Source organism: Schistocerca americana, chromosome 3 (assembly GCF_021461395.2).
Source record: "Schistocerca americana isolate TAMUIC-IGC-003095 chromosome 3, iqSchAmer2.1, whole genome shotgun sequence".
Classification (NCBI taxonomy): Eukaryota; Metazoa; Arthropoda; class Insecta; order Orthoptera; family Acrididae; genus Schistocerca; species Schistocerca americana.
Genome location: NC_060121.1, coordinates 30,983,289 through 31,004,442, shown reverse-complemented (window position 1 = coordinate 31,004,442; position 21,154 = coordinate 30,983,289).

The following is a 21,154-nucleotide window of genomic DNA, read 5'->3' as shown; positions in this document are numbered from 1 at the left end:
TTGAACCATTCCTGTCACACTAGTTATAGATTCCGATGCTTCACTTCAGGTTTACTGCAACCCTCTGACCTTCTTATTGACGATTCAACACAGAAATTGCATCGGAATTAAATTCAAAAGGCACAATGCCAACTTAAGTACAAGAAGACTGACTCTTCCCACTGTCTATGTTTTGAACCATTCCTGTGACACTAGTTATAGATTCCGGTGATTCACTTCAGTTTTACTGTATCCTCTGGACCTTCTTATTGACGATGAAACACAGAAATTGCATCGGAATTAATACAAAAGGCACAATGCCGACTTAAGTACAAGAAGACTGACTCTTCTTACTGACTATGTTTTGAACCTTTCCTGTGACACTAGTTACACATTCTGATGCTTCACTTCAGGTTTACTGTATCCCTTGGTACTTCTTATTGACGATGAAACACAGAAATTGCATCGGAATTAAATATAAAAGGCACAATGCCGACTTATGTACAAGAAGACTGACTCTTCTTACTGACTATGATTTGAACCATTCCTGTGACACTAGTTATAGATTCCGATGCTTCACTCCAGGTTTAATGTATCCCTTGGACCTTCTTATGGACGATGAAACACAGAAATTGCATCGGAATTAAATTCAAAAGGCACAATGCCGACTTAAGTACAAGAAGACTGACTCTTCTTACTGACTATGTTTTGAACCATTCCTGTGACACTAGTTACAGATTCAGGTGCTTCACTTCAGGTTTACTGTATCCCTTGGACCTTCTTATAGACTATGAAACACAGAAATTGCATCGGAATTAAATACAAAAGGCACAATGCCGACTTATGTACAAGAAGACTGACTCTTCTTACTGACTATGATTTGAACCATTCCTGTGACACTAGTTATAGATTCCGATGCTTCACTCCAGGTTTAATGTATCCCTTGGACCTTCTTATGGACGATGAAACACAGAAATTGCATCGGAATTAAATACAAAAGGCACAATGCCGACTTAAGTACAAGATGACTGACTCTTCCTACTGTCTATACTTTGAACCATTCCTGTGATACTAATTATAGATTCCGATGCTTCACTTCAGGTTTACTGTATCCCTTGGACCTTCGTGTTGACGATGAAACACAGAAATTGCATCGGAATGAAATAAAAAAGGCACAATGCCGACTTAAGTACAAGAAAACTGAGTCTTCTTACTGTCTATGCTTTGAACCATTCCTGTGGCACTAGTTATAGATTCAGATGCTTCACTCCCAGTTTACTATATCTCTTGGACCTTTTTATTGACGATGAAACACAGAAATTGCATCGGAATTAAATAGAAAAGGTACAATGCCGACTTAAGGACAACAAGACTGACTCTTCCTACTGTCTATGTTTTGAACCATTCCTGTGATACTAATTATTGATTCCGATGCTTCACTTCAGGTTTACTGTATCCCTTGGACCTTCGTGTTGACGATGAAACACAGAAATTGCATCGGAATGAAATAAAAAAGGCACAATGCCGACTTAAGTACAAGAAGACTGACTCTTCTTACTGTCTATGTTTTGAACCATTCCTGTGGCACTAGTTATAGATTCCGATGCTTCACTCTATGTTTACTATATCTCTTGGACCTTCTTATTGACGATGAAATACAGAAATTGCATCGGAATTAAATAGAAAAGGCACAATGCCGACTTAAGTACAAGATGACTGACTCTTCCTACTGCTATGATTTGAACCATTCCTGTCACACTAGTTATAGATTACGATGCTTCACTTCAGGTTTACTGTAACCCTCTGACCTTCGTATTGACGATGAAACACAGAAATTGCATCGGAATTAAATTCAAAAGGCACAGTGCCGACTTAAGTACAAGAAGACTGACTCTTCTTACTGTCTATGTTTTGAACCAATCCTGTGACACTAGTTATAGACTCCGGTGATTCACTTCAAGTTTACTGTATCCCTTGAACCTTCTTATTGACGATGAAACACAGGAATTGCATCGGAATTAAATACAAAAGGCACAATGCCGACTTAAGTACAAGATGACTGACTCTTCTTACTGACTATGTTTTGAACCATTCCTGTGACACTAGTTACAGATTCAGGTGCTTCACATCAGGTTTACTGTATCCATTGGACCTTCTTAAAGACTATGAAACACAGAAATTGCATCGGAATTAAATACAAAAGGCACAATGCCGACTTAAGTACAAGAAGACTGACTCTTCATACTGACTATGTTTTGAACCATTCCTGTGACACTAGTTATAGATTCCGATGCTTCACTCCAGGTTTACTATATCTCTTGGACCTTCTTATTGACGATGAAATACAGAAATTGCATCGGAATTAAGTAGAAAAGGCACAATGCCGAAATATGTACAAGAAGACTGACTCTTCCTACGGTCTATGTTTTGAACCACTCCTGTCACACTAGTTATAGATTCCGATGCTTCACTTCAGGTTTACTGTAATCCTCTGACCTCCATATTGACGATGAAACACAGAAATTGCATCGGAATTAAATTCAAAAGGCATAATGCCGAATTAAGTACAAGAAGACTGACTCGTCTTACTGTCGATGTTTTGAACCATTCCTGTGACACTAGTTATCGATTCCGATGCTTCACTCCAGGTTTAATGTATCCCTTGGACCTTCTTATTGACGATGAAACACAGAAATTGCATCGGAAGTAAATAGAAAAGGCACAATGCCGACTTACGTACAAGAATACTGACTCTTCTTACAGTCTATGACTTGAACCAACCCTGTGACACTTGTTATTGATTCCGATGCTTCACTCCAGGTTTACTGTATCCCTTGGGCCTTCTTATTGACGATGAAACACAGAAATTGCATCGGAATTAAATACAAAAGGCACAATGCCGACTTAAATACAAGAAGACTGACTCTTCCTACTGTCTATGTTTTGAACCAATCCTGTGACACTAGTTATAGATTCCGGTGCTTCACTCCAGGTTTACTGTATCCCTTGGACCTTTTTATTGACGATGAAACACAGAAATTGCATCGGTATTAAATAGAAAAGGTACAATGCCGACTTAAGTAAAAGAAGACTGACTCTTCCTACTGTCTATGTTCTGAACCATTCCTGTGATACTAATTATAGATTCCGCTGCTTCACTTCAGGTTTACTGTATCCCTTGGACCTTCGTGTTGACGATTAAACACAGAAATTGCATCGGAATGAAATAAAAAAGGCACAATGCCGACTTAAGTACAAGAAGACTGACTCTTCTTACTGTCTATGCTTTGAACCATTCCTGTGGCACTAGTTATAGATTCCGATGCTTCACTCCATTTTTACTATATCTCTTGGACCTTCTTATTGACGATGAAATACAGAAATTGCATCGGAATTAAATAGAAAAGGCACAATGCCGACTTAAGTACAAGAAGACTGGCTCTTCCTACTGTCTATGTTTTGAACCATTCCTGTCACACTAGTTATAGATTCCGATGCTTCACTTCAGGTTTACTGCAACCCTCTGACCTTCTTATTGACGATTCAACACAGAAATTGCATCGGAATTAAATTCAAAAGGCACAATGCCAACTTAAGTACAAGAAGACTGACTCTTCCCACTGTCTATGTTTTGAACCATTCCTGTGACACTAGTTATAGATTCCGGTGATTCACTTCAGTTTTACTGTATCCTCTGGACCTTCTTATTGACGATGAAACACAGAAATTGCATCGGAATTAATACAAAAGGCACAATGCCGACTTAAGTACAAGAAGACTGACTCTTCTTACTGACTATGTTTTGAACCTTTCCTGTGACACTAGTTACACATTCTGATGCTTCACTTCAGGTTTACTGTATCCCTTGGTACTTCTTATTGACGATGAAACACAGAAATTGCATCGGAATTAAATATAAAAGGCACAATGCCGACTTATGTACAAGAAGACTGACTCTTCTTACTGACTATGATTTGAACCATTCCTGTGACACTAGTTATAGATTCCGATGCTTCACTCCAGGTTTAATGTATCCCTTGGACCTTCTTATGGACGATGAAACACAGAAATTGCATCGGAATTAAATTCAAAAGGCACAATGCCGACTTAAGTACAAGAAGACTGACTCTTCTTACTGACTATGTTTTGAACCATTCCTGTGACACTAGTTACAGATTCAGGTGCTTCACTTCAGGTTTACTGTATCCCTTGGACCTTCTTATAGACTATGAAACACAGAAATTGCATCGGAATTAAATACAAAAGGCACAATGCCGACTTATGTACAAGAAGACTGACTCTTCTTACTGACTATGATTTGAACCATTCCTGTGACACTAGTTATAGATTCCGATGCTTCACTCCAGGTTTAATGTATCCCTTGGACCTTCTTATGGACGATGAAACACAGAAATTGCATCGGAATTAAATACAAAAGGCACAATGCCGACTTAAGTACAAGATGACTGACTCTTCTTACTGACTATGCTTTGAACCATTCCTATGACACTAGTTATACTTTCTGATGCTTCACTTCAGATTTACTGTATCCCTCTTACGTTCTTATTGACTATGAAACACAGAAATTGCATCGGAATTAAATACAAAAGGCACAATGCCGACTTAAGTACAAGAAGCCTGACTCTTCTTACTGACTATGTTTTGAACCATTCCTTTGACACTAGTTATAGATTCCGGTGATTCACTTCAGGTTTACTGTATCCCTTGAACCTTCTTATTGACGATGAAACACAGAAATTGCATCGGAATTAAATACAAAAGGCACAATGCCGACTTATGTACAAGAAGACTAACTCTTCTTACTGACTATGTTTTGAATTATTCCTGTGACACTAGTTACAGATTCAGGTGCTTCACTTCAGGTTTACTGTATCCCTTGGACCTTCTTATTAACGATGAAACACAGATATTGCATCGGAATTAAATACAAAAGGCACAATGCCGACTTAAGTACAAGAAGACTGAGTCTTCTTACTGACTGTGTTTGAACTATTCCTGTGACACTAGTTATAGATTCTGATGCTTCACTTCCGGTTTACTGTATCCCTTGGATCTTCTTATTGACAATGAAACACAGAAAATGCATCGGAATTAAATACAAAAGGCACAATGCCGACTTAAGTACACGAAGACTGACTCTTCTTACTGTCTATGTTTTGAACCATTCCTGTGACACTAGTTATAGATTCCGATGCTTCACTCCAGGTTTACTATGTCCCCTGGACCTTCGTATTGACGATGAAATACAGAAATTGCATCGGAATTAAATAGATAAGGCATAATGCCGACATAAGTACAAGAAGACTGACTCTTCTCACTGACTATGTTTTGAACCATTCCTGTGACACTAGTTATAGACTCTGATGCTTCACTTCAGGTTTACTGTATCCCTTGGACCTTCTTATTGAAGATGAAGCACAGAAATTGCATCGGAATTAAATACAAAAGGCACAATGCCGACTTAAGTACAAGAATACTGACTCTTCCTACTGTCTATGCCTTGAACCATTCCTGTCACACTAGTTATAGATTCCGATGCTTCACTTCAGGGTTACTGTACCCCTCTGACCTCCTTATTGACGATGAAACACAGAAATTGCATCGGAATTAAATTTAAATGGCACAATGCCAAATTAAGTACAAGAAGACTGACTCTTCCCACTGTCTATGTCTTGAACCATTCCTGTGACACTAGTTATAGATTCCGATGCTACACTTCAGGTTTACTGTATCCCTTGGACCTTCTTATTGACGATGGAGCACAGAAATTGCATCGGAATGAAATACAAAATGCACAATGCCGACTTAAGTACAAGAAGACTGACTCTTCTTACTGCCTATGTTTTGAACCATTCCTGTGACACTAGTTATAGATTCCGATGCTTCACTCCAGGTTTACTGTATCCCTTGGACCTTCGTATTGACAATGAAATACAGAAATTGCATCGGAGTTAAATAGAAAAGGCACAATGCCGACTTAAGTACAAGAAGACTGACACTTCCCACTGTCTATGTTTTGAACCATTCCTGTGACACTAGTTATAGATTCCGATGCTTCACTTCAGGTTTACTGTATCCCTTGGACCTTCTTATTGACGATAAGGCACAGAAATTGCATCGGAATGAAATACAAAATGCACAATGCCGACTTAAGTACAAGAAGACTGACTCCACTTACTGACTATGATTTGAACCATTCCTGTGACACTAGTTATAGATTCCGGTGATTCACTTCAGGTTTACTGTATCCCTTGGACCTTCTTATTGACGATGCAACACAGAAATTGCATCGGAATTAAATACAAGAGGCACAATGCCGAATTAAGTACAAGAAGACTGACTCTTCTTACTGTCTATGTTTTGAACTATTCCGGTGACACTGGTAATAGATTCCGATGCTTCACTCTAGGTTTACTGTATCCCAAGGACCTTCTTATAGACTATGAAACACGGAAATTGCATCGGAATTAAATACAAAAGGCACAATGCCGACTTAAGTACAAGAACACTGACTCTTCTTACTGACTATGCTTTGATCCATTCCTGTGACACTAGTTATACATTCTGATGCTTCACTTCAGGTTTGCTGTAAACCTTGGAACTTCTTATTGACGATGAAAAACAGAAATTGCATCGGAATTAAATACAAAAGGCACAATGCCGCCTTAAGTACAAGAAGACTGACTCTTCTTACTGACTATGTTTTGAACCATTCCTGTGACACTAGTTATAGATTCCGATGATTCACTTCAGATTTACTGTATCCCTCTGACCTTCTTATTGACGATGAAATACAGAAATTGCATCGGAATTAAATACTAAAGGCACAATGCCGAATTAAGTACAAGAAGACTGACTCTTCTAACTGTCGATGTTTTGAACCATTCCTGTGACACTAGTTATAGATTCCGATGCTTCACTCCAGGTTTACTGTATCCCTTGGACATTCTTATTAACGATGAAACACAGAAATTGCATCGGAATTAAATAAAAAAGGCACAATGCCGACTTAAGTACAAGAAGACTGACTCTTCTTACTGTCTATGCTTTGAACCATTCCTGTGACACTAGTTATAGATTGCGATGCTTCACTCCAGGCTCACTATATCTCTTGGACCTTCTTATTGACGATGAAATACAGAAATTGCATCGGAATTAAATAGGAAAGGCACAATGCCGACTTAAGTACAAGAAGACTGACTCTTCCCACTGTCTATGTCTTGAACCATTCCTGTGACACTAGTTATAAATTCCGATGCTTCACTTCAGGTTTACTGTATCCCTTGGACCTTCTTATTGACGATGACGCACAGAAATTGCATTGGTATGAAATACAAAATGCACAATGCCGACTTAAGTACAAGAAGACTGACCCTTCTTACTGATTATGTTTTGAACCATTCCTGTGACACTAGTTATAGATTCCGGTGATTCACTTCAGGTTTAATGTATCCCTTGGACCTTCTTATTGACGATGAAACACAGAAATTGCATCGGTATTAAATACAAAAGGCACAATGCCGAATTAAGTACAAGAAGACTGACTCTTCGTACTATCTATGTTTGAACCATTCCTGTGACACTAGTAATAGATTCAGATGCTTCACTCTAGGTTTACTGTATCCCTTGGACCTTCTTATTGACGGTGAAACCCAGAATCTGCATCGTAAATAAATAAAAAAGGCACAATGCCGACTTAAGTACAAGAAGACTGACTCATCTTACTGTCTATGTTTTGAACCATTCCTATGACACTAGTTATAGATTCAGATGCTTCACTTCAGATTTACTGTATCCCTCTTACGTTCTTATTGACTATGAAACACAGAAATTGCATCGGAATTAAATACAAAAGGCACAATGCCGACTTAAGTACAAGAAGCCTGACTCTTCTTACCGACTATGTTTTGAACCATTCCTGTGACACTAGTTATGGATTCCGGTGATTCACTTCAGGTTTACTGTATCCCTTGAACCTTCTTATTGACGATGAAACACAGAAATTGCATCGGAATTAAATACAAAAGGCACAATGCCGACTTATGTACAAGAAGACTGACTCTTCTTACTGACTATGTTTTGAACCATTCCTGTGACACTAGTTACAGATTCAGGTGCTTCACTTCAGGTTTACTGTATCCCTTGGACCTTCTTATTAACGATGAAACACAGATATTGCATCGGAATTAAATACAAAAGGCACAATGCCGACTTAAGTACAAGAAGACTGAGTCTTCTTACTGACTGTGTTTGAACCATTCCTGTGACACTAGTTATAGATTCTGATGCTTCACTTCAGGTTTACTGTATCCCTTGGATCTTCTTATTGACAATGAAACACAGAAAATGCATCGGAATTAAATACAAAAGGCACAATGCCGACTTAAGTACACGAAGACTGACTCTTCTTACAGTCTATGTTTTGAACCATTCCTGTGACACTAGTTATAGATTCCGATGCTTCACTCCAGGTTTACTATGTCCCTTGGACCTTCGTATTGACGATGAAATACAGAAATTGCATCGGAATTAAATAGATAAGGCACAATGCCGACATAAGTACAAGAAGACTGACTCTTCTCACTGACTATGTTTTGAACCATTCCTGTGACACTAGTTATAGACTCTGATGCTTCACTTCAGGTTTACTGTATCCCTTGGACCTTCTTAATGAAGATGAAGCACAGAAATTGCATCGGAATTAAATACAAAAGGCACAATGCCGACTTAAGTACAAGAATACTGACTCTTCTTACTGTCTATGTTTTGAACCATCCCTGTGACACTTGTTATAGATTCCGATGCTTCACTCCAGGTTTACTGTATCCCTTGGGCCTTCTTATTGACGATGAAACACAGAAATTGCATCGGAATTAAATACAAAAGGCACAATGCCGACGTAAGTACAAGAAGACTGACTTTTTCTACTGTCTATGTTTTGAACCATTCCTGTGACACTAGTTATAGATTCTGATGCTTCACTTCAGGTTTACTGTATCCCTTGGATCTTCTTATTGACAATGAAACACAGAAAATGCATCGGAATTAAATACAAAAGGCACAATGCCGACTTAAGTACACGAAGACTGACTCTTCTTACTGTCTATGTTTTGAACCATTCTTGTGACACTAATTATAGATTCCGATGCTTCACTTAAGGTTTACTGTATTCCTTGGACCTTCGTGTTGACGATGAAACACAGAAATTGCATCGGAAAGAAATAAAAAAGGCACAATGCCGACTTAAGTACAAGAAGACTGACTCTTCTTACTGTCAATGCTTTGAACCATTCCTGTGCCACTAGTTATAGATTCCGATGCTTCACTCCAGGTTTACTATACCACTTGGACCTTCTTATTGACGATGAAATACAGAAATTGCATCGGAATTAAATAGAAATGGCACAATGCCGACTTCAGTACAAGAAGACTGACTCTTCCTACTGTCTATGTTTTGAACCATTCCTGTCACACTAGTTATAGATTCCGATGCTTCACTTCAGGTTTATTGCAACCCTCTGACCTTCTTATTGACGATGAAACACAGAAATTGCATCGGAATTAAATTCAAAAGGCACAATGCCGACTTAAGTACAAGAAGACTGACTCTTCCCACTGTCTATGTTTTGAACCATTCCTGTGACACTAGTTACAGATTCAGGTGCTTCACTTCAGGTTTACTGTATCCCTTGGACCTTCTTATTGACGATGAAACACAGAAATTGCATCGGAATTAAATACAAAAGGCACAATGCCGACTTAAGAACAAGAAGACTGACTCTTCTTACTGGCTATGATTTGAACCATTCCTGTGATACTAGTTATAGATTCCGATGATTCACTTCAGATTTACTGTATCCCTTGGACCTTCTTATAGACTATGAAACACAGAAATTGCATCGGAATTAAATACAAAAGGCACAATGCCGACTTAGGAACAAGAAGACTGACTCTTCTTACTGACTATGTTTTGAACCATTCCTGTGACACTAGTTATAGATTCTGATGCTTCACTTCAGGTTTACTGTATCCCTTTGAACTTCTTAATGACGATGAAGAACAGAAATTGCATCGGAGTTACATACAAAAGGCACAATGCCGACTTAAGTACAAGAAGACTGACTCTTCTTACTGACTATGTTTTGAACCACTCCTGTGACACTAGTTATAGATTCCGATGATTCACTTCAGATTCACTATATCTCTCTGACCTTCTTACTGACGATGAAACACAGAAATTGCATCGGAATTAAATACTAAGGGCACAATGCCGAATTAAGTACAAGAAGACTGACTGTTCTTACTTTCGATGTTTTGAACCATTCCTTTGACACTAGTTATAGATTCCGATGCTTCACTCCAGGTTTAATGTATCCCTTGGACCTTCTTATTGACGATGAATTACAGAAATTGTATCAGAATGAAATAAAAAAGGCACAATGCCGACTTAAGTACAAGAAGACTGACTCTTCTTACTGTCTATGCTTTGAACCATTCCTGTGACACTAGTTATAGATTCCGATGCTTCACTCCAGGTTTACTATGTCTCGTAGACCTTCTTATTGACGATGAAATACAGAAATTGCATCGGAATTAAATAGAAAAGGCACAATGCCGACTTAAGTACAAGAATACTGACTCTTCCTACTGTCTATGTTTTGAACCATTCCTGTTACACTAGTTATAGATTCCGATGCTTCACTTCAGGTTTACTGTAACCCTTTGACCTTCTTTTTGACGATGAAACACAGAAATTGCATTGGAATTAAATTCAAAAGGCACAATGCCGACTTAAGTTCAAGAAGACTGACTCTTCCCACTGTCGATGTTTTGAACCATTCCTGTGACACTAGTTATAGATTCCGATGCTTCACTCCAGGTTTAATGTATCCCTTGGACCTTCTTATTGACGATGAAACACAGAAATTGCATCGGAATTAAATACAAAAGGCACAATGCCGACTTAAGTACAAGATGATTGACTCTTCTTACTGACTATGCTTTGAACCATTCCTGTGACACTAGTTACAGCTTCAGGTGCTTCACTTTCGATTTACTGTATACCTTGGACCATCTTATAGACTATGAAACACAGAAATTGCATCGGAATTAAATACAAAAGGCACAATGCCGACTTAAGTACAAGAAGACTGACTCTTCTTACTGACTATGTTTTGAACCATTCCTGTGACACTAGTTATTGATTCCGATGATTCACTTCAGATTTACTGTATCCCTCTGACCTACTTACTGACGATGAAACACAGAAATTGTATCGGAAATAAATACTAAAGGCACAATGCCGAATTCAGTACAAGAAGACTGACTCTTCTTACTGTCGCTGATTTGAACCATTCCTGTGACACTAGTTATAGATTCCGATGCTTCACTCCAGGTTTAATGTATCCCTTGGACTTTCTTATTGCGATGAAACACAGAAATTGCATCGGAATGAAATAAAAAAGGCACAATGCCGACTTAGGTACAAGAAGACTGACTCATCTTACTGTCTATGCTTTGAACCATTCCTGTGACACTAGTTATAGATTCCGATGCTTCACTCCAGGTTTACTATATCTCTTGGACCTTCTTATTGACGATGAAATACAGAACTTGCATCGGAATTAAACAGAAAGGCACAATGCCGACTTAAGTACAAGAAGACTGACTCTTCCTACTGTCTATGTTTTGAACCATTCCAGTCACACTAGTTATAGATTCCGATGCTTCACTTCAGGGTTACTGTAACCCTCTGACATTCTTATTGACGATGAAACACAGAAATTGCATCGGAATTAAATTCAAAAGGCACAATGCCGACTTATGTTCAAGAAGACTGACTCTTCCCACTGTCTATGTTTTGAACCATTCCTGTGACACTAGTCACAGATTCAGGTGCTTCACTTCAGGTTTACTGTATCCCTTGGACCTTCTTATTGGCGATGAAACGCAGCAATTGCATCGGAATGAAATACAAAATGCACAATGCCGACTTAAGTACAAGAAGACTGACTCTTCTTACTGACTATGTTTTGAACCATTCCTGTGACACTAGTTATATATTCAGATGCTTCACTTCAGATTTACTGTATCCCTCTTACGTTCTTATTGACGATGAAACACAGAAATTGCATCGGTATTAAATACAAAAGGCACAATGTCGAATTAAGTACAAGAAGACTGACTCTTCTTACTGTCTATGTTTTAAACCATTCCTGTGACACTAGTAATAGATTCCGATGCTTCACTCTAGGTTTACTGTATCCCTTGGACTTTCTGATTGACGATGAAACACAGAATTTGCATCGTAAATAAATAAAAAAGGCACAATGCCGACTTAAGTACAAGAAGACTGACTCATCTTACTGTCTATGTTTTGAACCATTCCTATGACACTAGTTATATATTCAGATGCTTCACTTCAGGTTTACTGTATCCCTTCAACCTTCTTATTGACGATGAAACACAGAAATTGCATCGGAATTAAATACAAAAGGCACAATGCCGACTTATGTACAAGAAGATTGACTCTTCTTACTGACTATGTTTTGAACCATTCCTGTGATACTAGTTACAGATTCAGGTGCTTCACTTCAGGTATACTGTATCCCTTGGACCTTCTTATTAACGATGAAACACAGATATTGCATCGGAATTAAATACAAAAGGCACAATGCCGACTTAAGTACAAGAAGACTGACTCTTCTTACTGACTATGTTTTGAACCATTCCTGTGACACTAGTTATAGATTCTGATGCTTCACTTCAGGTTTACTGTATCCCTTGGAACTTCTTATTGACGATGAAACACAGAAAATGCATCGGAATTAAATACAAATGGCACAATGCCGACTTAAGTACAAGAAGACTGACTCTTCTTACTGACTATGTTTTGAACCATTCCTGTGTCACTAGTTATAGATTCCGATGATACACTTCAAATTTACTGTATCCCTCTGACCCTCTTATTGGCGATGAAACACAGAAATTGCATCGCAATTAAATACTAAAGGCACAATGCCGAATTAAGTACAAGAAGACTGACTCTTCCCACTGTCTATGTTTTGAACCACTCCTGTGACACTAGCTACAGATTGAGGTGCTTCACTTCAGGTTTACTGTATCCGTTGGACCTTCATATTGACGATGAAACACAGAAATTGCATCGGAATTAAATACAAAAGGCACAATAGCGACTTAAGTACAAGAAGTCTGACTCTTCTTACTGACTATGTTTTGAACCATTCCTGTGACACTAGTTATAGATTCTGATGCTTCACTTCAGGTTTACTGTATCCCTTGGAACTTCTTATTGACGATGAATCACAGAAAATGCAACGGAATTAAATACAAAAGGCACAATGCCGACTTAAGTACAAGAAGACAGACTCTTCTTACTGACTATGTTTTGAACCACTCCTGTGACACTAGTTATACATTCTGATGCTTCACTTCAGGTTTACTGTATCCCTTGGAACTTCTTATTGTCGATGAAACACAGAAATTGCATCGGAATTAAATACAAAAGGCACAATGCCGACTTAAGTACAAGAAGACTGACTCTTCTTACTGACTATGATTTGAACCATTCCTATGACACTAGTTATAGATTCCGATGAATCACTTCAGATTTACTGTATCCCTCTGACCTCTTATTGACGATGAAACACAGAAATTGCATCAGAATTAAATACTAATGGCACAATGCCGAATTATGTACAAGAAGGATGACTCTTCTTACTGTCGATGTTTTGAACCATTCCTGTGACACTAGTTTTAGATTCCGATGCTCCACTCCAGGTTCAATGTATCCCTTGGACCTTCTTATTGACGATGCAACACAGAAATTGAATCGGAATTAAATACAAAAGGCACAATGCCGACTTAAGTACAAGATGACTGACACTTCTTACTGACTATGCTTTAAACCATTCCTGTGACATTAGTTACAGATTCAGGTGCTTCACTTCAGGTTTACTGTATCCCTTGGACCTTCTTATAGACTATGAAACACAGAAATTGCATCGGAATTAAATACAAAAGGCACAATGCCGACTTAAGTACAAGAAGACTGACTCTTCTTACTGACTATGTTTTGAACCATTCCTGTGACACTAGTTATAGATTCCGATGATTCACTTCAGATTTACTGTATCCCTCTGATCTTCTTACTGACGATGAAACACAGAAATTGCATCGGAATTAAATACTAAAGGCACAATGCCGAATTAAGTACAAGAAGACTGACTCTTCTTACTGTCGATGATTTGAACCATTCCTGTGACACTAGTTATAGATTCCGATGCTTCACTCCAGGTTTAATGAATCCCTTGGACTTTCTTATTGACGATGAAACACAGAAATTGCATCGGAATGAAATAAAAAGGCACAATGCCGACTTAGGTACAAGAAGACTGACTCTTCTTACTGTCTATGTTTTGAACCATTCCTGTGACACTAGTTATAGATTCCGATGCTTCACTCCAGGTTTACTATATCTCTTGGACCTTCTTATTGACGATGAAATACAGAAATTGCATCGGAATTAAACAGAAAGGCACAATGCCGACTTAAGTACAAGAAGACTGACTCTTCCTACTGTCTATGTTTTGAACCATTCCTGTCACACTAGTTATAGATTCGATGCTTCACTTCAGGTTTACTGTAACCCTCTAACCTTCTTATTGACGATGAAACACAGAAATTGCATCGGAATTAAATTCAAAAGGCACAATGCCGACTTAAGTTCAAGAAGACTGACTCTTCTTACTGACTATGTTTTGAACCATTCCTGTGACACTAGTTACAGATTCTGATGCTTCACTTCAGGTTTACTGTATCCCTTGGAACTTCTTATTGACGATGGAACACAGAAAATGCATCGGAATTAAATACAAAATGCACAATGCCGACCTAAGTACAAGAAGACTGACTCTTCTTACTGACTATGTTTTGAACCATTCCTGTGACACTAGTTATAGATTCCGATGATTCACTTCAGATTTACTGTATCCCTTTGACCATCTTATTGACGATGAAACACAGAAATTGCATCGGAATTAAATTCAAATGGCACAATGCCGACTTAAGTACAAGAAGACTGACTGTTCCCACTGTCTATGTTTTGAACCATTCCTGTGACACTAGTTATAGATTCCGATGCTTCACTTCAGGTTTACTGTATCCCTTGGACCTTCTTATTGACGATGACGCACATAAATTGCATCGGTATGAAATACAAAATGCACAATGCCGACTTAAGTACAAGAAGACTGACCATTCTTACTGACTGTGTTTTGAACCATTCCTGTGACACTAGTTATAGATTCCTGTGATTCACTTCGGGTTTACTGTATCCCTTGGACCTTCTTATTGACGATGAAATACAGAAATTGCATCGGTATTAAATACAAAAGGCACAATGCCGAATTAAGTACAAGAATACTGACTCTTCTTACTGTCTATGTTTTAAACCATTCCTGTGACACTAGTTATAGATTCCGATGCTTCACTCGAGGTTTTCTGTATCCCTTGGACCTTCTTATTGACGATGAAACACAGAATTTGCATCGTAAATAAATAAAAAAGGCACAATGCCGACTTAAGTACAAGAAGACTGACTCATCTTACTGTCTATGTTTTGAACCATTCCTATGACACTAGTTACAGATTCAGGTGCTTCACTTCAAGTGTACTGTATCCCTTGGACCTTCTTATTGACAATGAAACACAGAAATTGCATCGGAATTAAATAGAAAAGGCACAATGCCGACATAAGTACAAGAATACTGACTCTTCCTACTGTCTATGTTTTGAACCATTCCTGTCACACTAGTTATAGATTCCGATGCTTCACTTCAGGTTTACTGTAACCCTCTGACGTTCTTATTGACGATGAAACACAGAAATTGCATCGGAATTAAATTCAAAAGGCACAATGCCGACTTAAGTTCAAGAAGACTGACTCTTCCCACTGTCTATGTTTTGAACCATTCCTGTGACACTAGTTACAGATTCAGGTGCTTCACTCCTGGTTTACTGTATCCCTTGGACCTTTTTATTGACGATGAAACACAGAAATTGCATCGGAATTAAATACAAAAGGCACAATGCCGACTTAAGTACAAGATGACTGACACTTCTTACTGACTATGCTTTGAACCATTCCTGTGACACTAGCTATAGATTCCGATGATTCACTTCAGATTTACTGTATCCCTCTGATCTTCTTACTGACGATGAAACACAGAAATTGCATCGGAATTAAATACTAAAGGCACAATGCCGAATTAAGTACAAGAAGACTGACTCTTCTTACTGTCGATGATTTGAACCATTCCTGTGACACTAGTTATAGATTCCGATGCTTCACTCCAGGTTTAATGAATCCCTTGGACTTTCTTATTGACGATGAAACACAGAAATTGCATCGGAATGAAATAAAAAAGGCACAATGCCGACTTAGGTACAAGAAGACTGACTCTTCTTACTGTCTATGTTTTGAACCATTCCTGTGACACTAGTTATAGATTCCGATGCTTCACTCCAGGTTTACTATATCTCTCGGACCTTCTTATTGACGATGAAATACAGAAATTGCATCGGAATTAAACAGAAAGGCACAATGCCGACTTAAGTACAAGAAGACTGACTCTTCCTACTGTCTATGTTTTGAACCATTCCTGTCACACTAGTTATAGATTCGATGCTTCACTTCAGGTTTACTGTAACCCTCTGACCTTCTTATTGACGATGAAGCACAGAAATTGCATCGGAATTAAATTCAAAAGGCACAATGCCGACTTAAGTTCAAGAAGACTGACTCTTCTTACTGTCGATGTTTGAACCATTCCTGTGACACTAATTATAGATTCCGATGCTTCACTCCAGGTTTAATGTAACCCTTGGACCTTCTTATTGACGATGAAACACAGAAATTGCATCGGAATGAAATAAAAAAGGCACAATGCCGACTTAAGTACAAGAAGACTGACTCTTCTTACTGTCTATGCTTTGAACCATTCCTGTGACACTAGTTATAGATTCCCATGCTTCACTCCAGGTTTACTATATCTCTTGCACCTTCTTATTGACGATGAAATACAGAAATTGCATTGGAATTAAATAGAAAAGGCACAATGCCGACATAAGTACAAGAATACTGACTCTTCCTACTGTCTATGTTTTGAACCATTCCTGTCACACTAGTTATAGATTCCGATGCTTCACTTCAGGTTTACTGTAACCCTCTGACCTTCTTATTGACGATGAAACACAGAAATTGCATCGGAATTAAATTCAAAAGGCACAATGCCGACTTAAGTTCAAGAAGACTGACTCTTCCCACTGTCTATGTTTTGAACCATTCCTGTGACACTAGTTACAGATTCAGGTGCTTCACTCCTGGTTTACTGTATCCCTTGGACATTTTTATTGACGATGAAACACAGAAATTGCATCGGAATTAAATACAAAAGGCACAATGCCGACTTAAGTACAAGATGACTGACACTTCTTACTGACTATGCTTTGAACCATTCCTGTGACACTAGTTATAGATTCCGATAATTCACTTCAGATTTACTGTATCCCTCTGATCTTCTTACTGACGATGAAACACAGAAATTGCATCGGAATTAAATACTATAGGCACAAGGCCGAATTAAGTACAAGAAGACTGACTCTTCTTACTGTCGATGATTTGAACCATTCCTGTTACATTAGTTATAGATTTCGATGCTTCACTCCAGGTTTAATGAATCCCTTGGACTTTCATATTGACGATGAAACACAGAAATTGCATCGGAATGAAATAAAAAAGGCACAATGCCGACTTAGGTACAAGAAGACTGACTCTTCTTACTGTCTATGTTTTGAACCATTCCTGTGACACTAGTTATAGATTCCGATGATTCACTTCAGATTTACTGTATCCCTCTGATCTTCTTACTGACGATGAAACGCAGAAATTGCATCGGAATTAAATACTAAAGGCACAATTCCGAATTAAGTACAAGAAGACTGACTCTTCTTACTGTCGATGATTTGAACCATTCCTGTGACACTAGTTATAGATTCCGATGCTTCACTCCAGGTTTAATGAATCCCTTGGACTTTCTTATTGACGATGAAACACAGAAATTGCATCGGAATGAAATAAAAAAGGCACAATGCCGACTTAGGTACAAGAAGACTGACTCTTCTTACTGTCTATGTTTGAACCATTCCTGTGACACTAGTTATAGATTCCGATGCTTCACTCCAGGTTTACTATATCTCTTGGACCTTCTTATTGACGATGAAATACAGAAATTGCATTGGAATTAAATAGAAAAGGCACAATGCCGACATAAGTACAAGAATACTGACTCTTCCTACTGTCTATGTTTTGAACCATTCCTGTCACACTAGTTATAGATTCCGATGCTTCACTTCAGGTTTACTGTAACCCTGTGACCTTCTTATTGACGATGAAACTCAGAAATTGCATCGGAATTAAATTCAAAACGCACAATGCCGACTTAAGTTCACGAAGACTGACTCTTCCCACTGTCTATGTTTTGAACCATTCCTGTGACACTAGTTACAGATTCAGGTGCTTCACTCCTGGTTTACTGTATCCCTTGGACCTTCTTATAGACTATGAAACACAGAAATTGCTTCGGAATAAAATACAAAAGGCAGAATGCCGACTTAAGTACAAGAAGAATGACTCTTCTTACTGACTATGTTTTGAACCATTCCTGTGACACTAGTTATATATTCAGATTCTTCACTTCAGATTTACTGTATCCCTCTTACGTTCTTATTGACGATGAAACACAGAAATTGCATCGGTATTAAATACAAAAGGCACAATGTCGAATTAAGTACAAGAAGACTGACTCTTCTTACTGTCTATGTTTTAAACCATTCCTGTGACACTAGTAATAGATTCCGATGCTTCACTCTAGGTTTACTGTATCCCTTGGACTTTCTGATTGACGATGAAACACAGAATTTGCATCGTAAATAAATAAAAAAGGCACAATGCCGACTTAAGTACAAGAAGACTGACTCATCTTACTGTCTATGTTTTGAACCATTCCTATGACACTAGTTATATATTCAGATGCTTCACTTCAGGTTTACTGTATCCCTTCAACCTTCTTATTGACGATGAAACACAGAAATTGCATCGGAATTAAATACAAAAGGCACAATGCCGACTTACGTACAAGAAGACTGACTCTTCTTACTGACTATGTTTTGAACCATTCCTGTGATACTAGTTACAGATTCAGGTGCTTCACTTCAGGTATACTGTATCCCTTGGACCTTCTTATTAACGATGAAACACAGATATTGCATCGGAATTAAATACAAAAGGCACAATGCCGTCTTAAGTACAAGAAGACTGACTCTTCTTACTGACTATGTTTTGAACCATTCCTGTGACACTAGTTATAGATTCTGATGCTTCACTTCAGGTTTACTGTATCCCTTGGAACTTCTTATTGACGATGAAACACAGAAAATGCATCGGAATTAAATACAAATGGCACAATGCCGACTTAAGTACAAGAAGACTGACTCTTCTTACTGACTATGTTTTGAACCATTCCTGTGTCACTAGTTATAGATTCCGATGATTCACTTCAAATTTACTGTATCCCTCTGACCCTCTTATTGGCGATGAAACACAGAAATTGCATCGCAATTAAATACTAAAGGCACAATGCCGAATTAAGTACAAGAAGACTGACTCTTCCCACTGTCTATGTTTTGAACCACTCCTGTGAAACTAGCTACAGATTGAGGTGCTTCACTTCTGGTTTACTGTATCCGTTGGACCTCAATATTGACGATGAAACACAGAAATTGCATCGGAATTAAATACAAAAGGCACAATAGCGACTTAAGTACAAGAAGTCTGACTCTTCTTACTGACTATGTTTTGAACCATTCCTGTGACACTAGTTATAGATTCTGATGCTTCACTTCAGGTTTACTGTATCCCTTGGAACTTCTTATTGACGATGAATCACAGAAAATGCAACGGAATTAAATACAAAAGACACAATGCCGACTTAAGTACAAGAAGACAGACTCTTCTTACTGACTATGTTTTGAACCACTCCTGTGACACTAGTTATACATTCTGATGCTTCACTTCAGGTTTACTGTATCCCTTGGAACTTCTTATTGTCGATGAAACACTGAAATTGCATCGGAATTAAATACAAAAGGCACAATGCCGACTTAAGTACAAGAAGACTGACTCTTCTTACTGACTATGATTTGAACCATTCCTGTGACACTTGTTATAGATTCCGATGAATCACTTCAGATTTACTGTATCCCTCTGACCTCTTATTGACGATGAAACACAGAAATTGCATCAGAATTAAATACTAATGGCACAATGCCGAATTATGTACAAGAAGGATGACTCTTCTTACTGTCGATGTTTTGAACCATTCCTGTGACACAAGTTTTAGATTCCGATGCTCCACTCCAGGTTCAATGTATCCCTTGGACCTTCTTATTGACGATGCAACACAGAAATTGCATCGGAATTAAATACATAAGGCACAATGCCGACTTAAGTACAAGATGACTGACACTTCTTACTGACTATGCTTTAAACCATTCCTGTGACATAAGTTACAGATTCAGGTGCTTCACTTCAGGTTTACTGTATCCCTTGGACCTTCTTATAGACTATGAAACACAGAAATTGCATCGGAATTAAATACAAAAGGCACAATGCCGACTTAAGTACAAGAAGACTGACTCTTCTTACTGACTATGTTTTGAACCATTCCTGTGACACTAGTTATAGATTCCGATGATTCACTTCAGATTTACTGTATCCCTCTTATCTTCTTACTGACGATGAAACACAGAAATTGCATCGGAATTAAATACTAAAGGCACAATGCCGAATTAAGTACAAAAAGACTGACTCTTCTTACTGTCGATGATTTGAACCATTCCTGTGACACTAGTTATAGATTCCGATGCTTCACTCCAGGTTTAATGAATCCCTTGGACTTTCGTATTGACGATGAAACACAGAAATTGCATCGGAATGAAATAAAAAAGGCACAATGCCGACTTAGGTACAAGAAGACTGACTCTTCTTACTGTCTATGTTTTGAACCATTCCTGT